This window comes from Cebus imitator, unplaced genomic scaffold (assembly GCF_001604975.1).
Source record: "Cebus imitator isolate Cc_AM_T3 unplaced genomic scaffold, Cebus_imitator-1.0 Scaffold71, whole genome shotgun sequence".
NCBI lineage: Eukaryota > Metazoa > Chordata > Mammalia > Primates > Cebidae > Cebus > Cebus imitator.
The window spans coordinates 4,062,843-4,071,581 of record NW_016107386.1 but is presented as its reverse complement, the minus strand read 5'-3'; the positions used below and the strand labels follow the sequence as shown (position 1 = coordinate 4,071,581).

Below are 8,739 nucleotides of genomic sequence, written 5' to 3'. Positions count from 1 at the left end.
AAAAGTTTTGCATGCAAAGGCTGGGCAGGGTGGCTCATGCCTGTAATCCCAGCAGTTTGAGAGGCCAAGGTGGGCGGATCAAAAGGTCCAGAGTTCGAGACCAGCCTGGCCAATATGGTGAAACCCCATCTCTACTAAAAATACAAAAATTAGCCGGGCATGGTGGCACAGGCCTGTAGTCCCAGCTACTCCGGAGGCTGAGGCAGAATTGCTTGAACCCAGGAGGCGGAGGTTGCAGTGAGCTGAGATCATGCCACGGCACTCCAATAAAAATTCCTCAAAAATATAATTTTTTGGCCAGGCACAGTGGCTTGTGCCTGCAATCCAAGCACTTCAGGAGGTTAATATACGTATATATAATATATATAATGTTTGGGTAGCCTGGTAAACTTATTCCAAATTTTATATGGGAAAAATAAATTTTGGTCCAGGAAGAGCTAAATAAACTTTAAAATGAATGACTTGCTGTGCCAGTCATTAAGACATACTACAAAGTCACTGTAATAAAATCAGAGTAATAAAAAAAATGAAGCAAGAACTGACAGACTAATGGAACAAAATAAAGGCTTAGAGCTAGAAAAGTATATTCATGGAAACCATAAATGAGAAAGAGATATCACAATTTAATAGAGGAAAGCATGAATTTTGTTGAGATGCTATTAGAAAAACTAGGTTGTTAAATGAGAAAAATAGGGCTGAATTCCTATCTAACACATGACTATGTGGGCCCTAGAGAGATCATAGACACGACCTAGGGATCAGGAAGAGTTCCTTAAACAAAACCCCAAAAGCATAAACCGCAAGTCAAAGAATTTATCTGTTTGATTACATCAAAATTAGAAGTATTTCTTGATCAAAGGATGGCAAAGACAAAATGACAACTAAACGGGACGATCTGATAACCAAATGACAAGATGACCAAATGAGAAAACATCTGCAAAGTCTAAACATAACAGAGAATAAATATCTGTATTATAAAAATCACTTCTGCAAGTCAACGGCAACAACAAAATAGTTATCAGCCCCACCAGAAAATGCCAAAGACATGAGTAAGCAGTTTGCAAAGGAAGCTATCTGTCCAAGAGATACTCAAAATCACTAGTCATCAAAGAAATATAAATTAAAATGACAAGCTATCACTTTGTGCTAATGAGATTTAAAAAGATGGAGAGCTGGAAAGAAGTGAGTGTTGGTGGGATATGAGGATACAGGAGTCCTCAAATATTAATACTTCCAGAGGCACGGAGACTGGGGCAGCCACTGGTATCTGGCACTATTTCATCAAATTCAGTCCCTGCAATTCTATAATCCAGCAATTCCACAGAAACATTATACAACTTTATAAGTGGACATGTACGAAGATGTTCACTGCAGCAATATTTGTGGTGTTTAGGAGCAGAAACTACTTGAGTATCCATTCACTACACAGAGAGCAGATAAGGAAAAACCAGTGGATGCACACAGCATGGGATACAACACAGCACTGCAAAGCAGAGAACTGGACAGACACATAACATAGATGGATCTTAAAAACACTTAGAGACCTGGCATGGTGGTTCACGCCTGGTAATCCCAGCACTTTGGGAAGCCGAGGCAGGCAGATCACCTGAGGTCAGCAGTTTGAGACCAGCCTGGTCAACATGGTGAAACCCCATCTCTACGAAAATACAAAAAATTAGCTGGGCATGGTGGCACGTGCCTGTAATCCCAGGTACTCAAGAGGCTGAGGCAGGAGAATGGCTTGCACCTGGGAGGGAGAGGTTGCAGTGAGCCAGATCATGCCACTGCACTCCAGCCTGAGCAACGGAGCGGGGAGAGGGGGACAAGGAAACAAACAACACTACGCAGAGAAAAAAGGAAAACGAATTAAAGCATTGCAAATCAAAATACATACACATACAACAAACATTCCCACTTTGCAAGCTCCTATGTAAACAAAAGGAAACGTGAAATGCATTAGAATGAACACCTGTGAGGCAGGAGGTGACTGGGACAGGGGAATTCTAAAATGAAACCAATCTTTTAGACTCCTTGCGTGTTATAAAAGAAAAACTCAAATGACCTATGATAAACACAAAATTAGAACTGTTTCCTTCCCCAAAGTTCCCAATTTTCCAAACAACAAAAGCTACTCTGGTTGCCAGTTCTGTTGATGAGTAACAGCTTTTCATCCTTTTTCAATCAGGAAGGGAAAATTCAGGGATCAGCAAAGTACAAAAGGGATCAGCAGATAATATTTACGAAACAGTGTTTTTGTTCTCATGGCCTGACAACCTGACTGGAAAAGACCTGATTACCTTGATTTGGGATGATTCAGCTAAAGGCAGGTTGGTGTCAAGTTTTCAGGTCATCTGAAGTGATTTACTTTCAGAATCTCTTCCATGCAATCCTCTTGCCTCCCTGTAGAAATACACTGCCCTATTGAAATCTTAAAATTATTGAGCTAGAGGGGGCCCAGTTATTTTACAGATGAGGAAACGAAGACTCAGGGAAGAAATATGGTGTGAGTCACACAGCTCTAGCTTGAATAGGTCTTCCTGATTCAGCCCTTGTTCTCCTCCTGTCTATTCTCAACTCAGTAGCCAGAGTGATCCTTATAAAACATAAGTCATTATCAACTTCACTTTTCAAAGCTCTCTAATGGCTTCCTCCTCACTCAGTGTAAAGGCCAAAATCCTTACAGTGACCTACACTGACATGCCCTCCCCACTCCCACCACTTCTCATCTGCTGCCACCTCCCTGCCACCCACATCCATACTGACCAGCCACCATGACCTTCCCACCCCTCACATGCCAAGCAGGCTCCTGCACCAGGGTTTGGAAACTGCTCAGTCCCTCTTTTCCCTCCAGTCTCAGATCACAAGTTAGGCCAGGTGCGGTGGCTCATGCCTGTAGTCCCAGCACTTTGGGAGGCCAAGGTGGGTGGACCACTTGAGTCCAGGAGTTCCAGACCAGCCTGGACAACATGGTGAAACTCCGCTTCTATTAAAAATGCAAACAATGGCCGGTCATGGTGATACATGCCTGTAGTCTCAGCTAATAGCTACTTTGGAGGCTGAGATGGGAGGATCGCTTGAGACCGGGAGGTTGAGGCTACAGTGAGCTGTGATCACACCACTGCACTCCAGCCTGGGTGACAGAGAAAGACCCTGTCTCAAAAAAAAAAAAAAGTTATCTCAGTAGAGGCTTTATCTGACCCCTCTAACCCTGGTGCAGGAGCCTGCTTGGCATGTGAGGGGTGGCAAGGTCATGATGGCTGGTCAGTATGGATGTGGGTGGCAGGGAGGTGGCAGCAGATGAGAAGTGGTGGGAGTGGGGAGGGCATGTCAATGGAGGTCATTGAAGGATTTTGGCCTTCACGCTGAGTGAGGAGGAAGCCATTATAAAAAGTAAAACCCAGCACTTTGGGAGGCCAAGGCAAGTGGATCACCTGAGGTCGGGAGTTTGAGACCAGCATGACCAACTGATCAACATGGTGAAACCCCATCTCTACTGAAAACACAAAAATTGGCTGGGCATAGTGGTGGGTGCCTGTAATCCTAGCTACTTGGGAAGCTGAGGCAGGAGAATCGCTTGAACCCCAGAGGCAGAGGTTGCAGTGAGCTGAGATCACACCTTTGTACTCAAGCCTGAGCGACAGAGTAAGACTCCGTCTCAAAAAAAAAAAAAAAAAAAAAAAAAAAAACACCCACAAAAAAAAAAAAAAAAAAAAAAAAAAAATCCCCTACCAGACACCCAAACACACATACACGCACTCACTCACACACTCTCTCTCACTTACCCTCTCCTACTGACTCTAAAGTTCTCTATAGCATTATGATCCTCTGACCCATCCATTCATTCGCATATTTGTCTATCTCTACCCTATTAGAATGTGTCTATTCCACAAGAGCTTAGTTTGTTTTATCCAAACTAGTCCCCACCCCTAGCACACACAAATGTCCCCACCTCCCGGCACACACAGGTGTTCTTCCTCCCAGCACACACTGGTGCCCCCATTCCAGGCACATACAGGTGTTCCCCCTCCCGGCACACACAGGTGCTCAACGAGAATGTGTTCAGTGAATGAACAAGTAAGGACCAAAACCCATGCCTTTAGACTCCCTGCACAATGCCCTATCTGCCTTCAAGTGCTGGTTCAGTTCTTAGCAGTTCCATCCATCAATCAGAAGAAAAGATCTAGAAATCTAAAAATGAAATAATACACTTTAGCTATTCTACGTCTATTTTACCTCCTACAGCTGCCTTTCATAGCAGGGAGGATAAAGTACATAACTAAAAGGTAACACCTTGGTTTGTTTAACAGCTCTTTCATTAAAGAGCTGCTCTGTGATCTCATTTTACTGCTGCTACTTAAGAACTTTCTACCTTTCCAGGCAAGAGACTAATATCTCATAATTAACTTCTGACCAACAAGTCTAAGTTAACCAATCTTGAATAGCTTATTCAGATGTTTTCGTGAGTATAATAAGAAACTATTTCATACTAATTGAATTGGTATTGCAAAACTTTCCAGAAGTATCCTGAATGAATTCTAAGGATGTTTTGGCAGATGATCAAGCACATTTGAGAATTTCACAGGAGATAATCTCATAATAATACCATGTTGTAGGTAATCCATTAGCTGACTCTAGAAACAGCATAATACTAAACCTAGAAAATAAGCCAAAAGCTGAGCACAGTGGCTCACACCTGTAATCCCAGCACTCTGGGAGCCTGAGGTGGGTGGATCACCTGAAGTCAGAGGTTCAAGACCAACCTGGTGAGACCCCTCCCCCACTAAAATACAAAAAATTATCCAGGTGTGGTGGTGCACACCTGTAATCCCAGCCACTCAGGAGGCTGAGGCAGGAGAATCGCTTGAACCCAGGAGGCGGAGGTTGCAGTAAGCCAAGATCATGCCACTGCACTCCAGCCTGGGCAACAGAGTGAGACTCTGTATCAAAAAAAAAAAAAAAAAAAAAAAGCCAAATTTTACACCTGGCAATAGGTATGCAAGCCTTATTTGCATTCTATTTTAATTGTTTTTATCATTTGAAAAAAGTTCCCCCAAACAGTTAGTTTGAAAATACCACTTTTCACTTATTTTTAGCCCAACACTGAAAAGCAGAGGGCTGGGAGTAATAAAGAAATTGAAGTTCCGCTATGCATTGTGCAGAAAGGATTTCCTTCTAAAGTGGAGGTAAAGCGTTTACTGGCCCTGGAGGCTTCCTATACTACAGTCTGAAAGCACAGAAAAGATGGAAACTGAAACATGGTCCACTTAGCTTTTTTTCAGAACCAAAGCCTCAAAAAGTCTGTGTTCTAAAAATAAATATTTATCCTTAATTTTTAGAAGATCTTAAAGGGTGATTCAAGAATCATGACTTATCTTGTTATCAAGGAGGCTCTGAATTGCAACGTGGATGAAGAAGAAATGTGAAAAGGGTCTGTTCGGATAAGGTGGGCACTCAGAGAAGAAAGGAGCCAGGAAAGAGGCAGGGATTGCTGGAAAGTAGAGGAAGGAAATGCACTGCTTTGGGGCTGCAAGACAAATAAATAACGGGTACATATTTAAACAGATCATTTATGAAGATTATCTCAGCCAAAAAATACACAATGTGAACACTGTATAAAAGTCAACTTATTACATTCTGAGTCAGAATGTTCCTGGCTTGTTGCAAAAGTTATCAGTGGCACTGCACAGACCCCATTCCCAAGCCAGACTTGAGCTACTCTCCACCCTCCACAACTCACTCCATTGCAGTCTGTGAATTTAAGTGAATTGCACACGGAAGTATCTGCAATTTGAAAAAGTCATTTTCAGTTATTTTACCCCAATCCTGACAAAGTGACTGAGAGAGCTGAAAATAATGAATTTGAAGATTCGCTATGCCCCATTATGCTGAATTCTAAAAAACTTTTCTTAAAACATTTTTGTTGTCACAATGAGTGACGTGTTTCAAGTCAACATGTAAAATCGGAGAACTGTAATCCCAGCCACTCAGGAGGCTGAGTGGACCTTAGAGGTCCTTAGAGATCCTTTAATTCAATATTTTAGAGAAAAATGGGCAAAGGATAAACTAACGTGCTGATCACCGTGACTGTATTCATGCTGTGAGAGTAATAAACGCAGCACCAACTGAGAAATGATGTCCGAATGCTGTCAAGTACTTCAGTCTTGCAGAAACCACTACGGATTAGTCAGTCCTGCTTATCCCTTTTAACTCAGCTATGTAAACAAGCAAAGCTAGACTATGCTCAAAGCCTAAATATTAGTGTTACCACTCGCCTGCCACATACTACAGCATCATTACTTATGAAAAGTGTTTTGATACAAGATCTTCATATTAATGTAAAAAAATTACTATAAAACAGACATAAAGGCAAGTTACCAATATTCCAGAATAAGTGAGTGCCAAAAATATTTAACCTTCATTACAGTACAAATGAGACAGCCAGCAAAAAATGAGATTGCATTTAAAGTTGTTTTTGCACTTAAAATTTAAGTCTATACCCCTTATCTGCATCAGGCCCCGGCCTGTTTAGTACCTCAATATTCCTTTATTCAAGTGACAGCATCACCACCCTTTGAGACACTGATGCCCGGTGGACATCTGTGCCTGCAGCAGGAACACGGTCTAACCCTTGTTTCGGAAGCCACCCGTCCCTGTCTCCCTGACACAGAATTACGGACTCCCATGCCGTGAGGCTTTGAACATCTGTAAAATAAGGGGGCTGGACGAATGCTGAATTCTTTTTCCAGCTCCCAAAATTCCGCCTCATTGCTGGAGTGACACAGAGGTGCAGTAAAAGCGCCCTGGGCTTAACACCGCTTGAAAAGCCCGCGTCCGCATCGTTCTGACCGCCCCTCCAACACCCGGGACTCGCAGGGCCCGACCCGGCCGTGGATTCCAGGAGTGCAAGGGGGCCCGCGGCGCCCCACTGTCCCTAGCGGGCTCCCGACCCACCGAGCGCAGCGCCGCCGCGCGCCGAGGCAGGCCCAGCCGCGCGAAGCGGCGCGTCCCCCGGGGTGCGTGTCCCCTCCTCCCGCGGCCCCGGACCGCGACCCCGGACCGCGGTCCCCGCTCTCCGCCCGGCGCCCGCCCGCCTCCGGCCCGACTCCGGCCCGACTCTGGCCCGGCCCAGCCCCTGACCTGCTTTTCGCCGCTCGGCGGTCTCTAGGTGCGGCGGGCAGTTGCAGCCGCCCGTCCCCGGCCCGCTGTCACCTCCGCCCCTGGAAGCGGCGGGCGGGTCGATCCCGTGTGACTCAGCGCGCCGCCCCGCCTCCCGCCCAGGCTTCCGCCTCTGCTCGCGCGGTCCGCGGGGCCCGGGGAACGCCACGATCCTCTCCCAACGCGCCCACCTCCTGGGCGCCCGCCCCGCGCTCGCGCCCCCTGGCGGCCGGCCCGGCCCTGCTCGCCTTGCGACGTCCGGGTGGCGACGCTCCGAGCACGGCTACCAGGGAAACTGAGGCACGGGGCCCGCCCCCCTCCGCGGCGCGCCGACACAGCTCGTGTCGCGCAGCCCTACGTGCAGCCCTGGCTGAGGACAAGTTCCTCCCCTCTTACTGTTCCCTCACCCCCTCCCTACACCACCCTCCAACCTAGAAAAAAGTCAAAATTCCATTCAGAGAAGTCCAGCTCGATTCCTGTCTCCGTGTGATGCTGTCCTCTTTGCTACCCCTGGCCAGTTTCCTTTATTATGCAACATAATACTAGCTGGGGTTCGCCTCTGTCCGTCCCATTTTTTTCTGAGGAAAGTGTCTCAGGACATCTGAGAATTTAAGAGCAAGAAATGACAGAAAGCAAGAACTGGGCAGGGCTGAGAGAACTCCTACCAAGTCAGTTTCTGAATCCCCGCAGTATTCCCGTTGTGTGCTAAAGATCAAGAGCTTACACAGCTTGGCTGTGTTGCTGGAATTGCTGCGCCTCACGTTTCTGGTCTACCTAGGGGATTCTGAAGAAGGCGGCGAGTCCATCACTGTGCATGCGCAACAAAAATAGATATTTCATAAATCCCATCCCATACTGCATATCGTTTCTCCTTTCCTTTGCTTTTTAAAAATTTGTGGTTAAACATATATCACGCCAGACACAGTGGCTCACGCCTGTAATCCCAACACTTTGGGAGGCCGAGACGGGCGGATCACCTGAGGTCAGGAGTTTGAGACCAGCCTGGCCAACAAGGTGAAACCCCGTCTCTACCAAAAATAAAAAATAAAAAAATAGGTGGGCGTGGTGGCGCGCGCTTGTAATCCCTACTCCCGAGGCTGAGGCAGGAGAATTGCTTGAACCCTGGAGGTGGAGGTTGCAGTGAGTCGAGATCAGGCCACTGCACTCCAGCCTGGGCAACAAGAGTGAGTGAAACTTCGTCTCAAAAATGAATAAATAAACATCACATGACATTTACCATTTTAATCCTTTTTAAGTGTACAGTTCAGTGGCATTAAGTACATTCACATCGTTGTGCAATCATCACCACCATCCAGCTCCAGAACTTTTTCGTCTTCCCAAACTGAAACTGTACCCATTAAACACTAACTCCTCATCCTCCAGCTCCTGGTAACCATCATTCTACTTTCTGTCTCCATGAACTTGACTACTCTGGATACCTCATGTAAGTAGGATCATACAATATTGTCCTTTTGTGAGTGGCTTATTTCACTCAGCATGTCTTCCAGGTTCATCATGTTGTGGCATGTGTCAGAATTTCCTTCCTTCTGAAGGCCGAATAATACTCAATTGTATGTATATAAC

General features: G+C 45.8%; 1 protein-coding gene across 1 annotated transcript in view; it reads right to left on the bottom strand.

The window, feature by feature from the left end:
- Positions 1–7,254, bottom strand: part of LOC108306381 (dynamin binding protein) — a 134,476-nt gene extending 127,222 nt beyond the window's left edge. Inside the window, exon 1 of the mRNA XM_017531276.2 lies at positions 7,138–7,254. The gene's annotated coding sequence lies outside the window, so the exon portion shown is untranslated. The remainder of the gene's footprint in view (positions 1–7,137) is intronic.
- Positions 7,255–8,739: the final 1,485 nt, after the last annotated feature.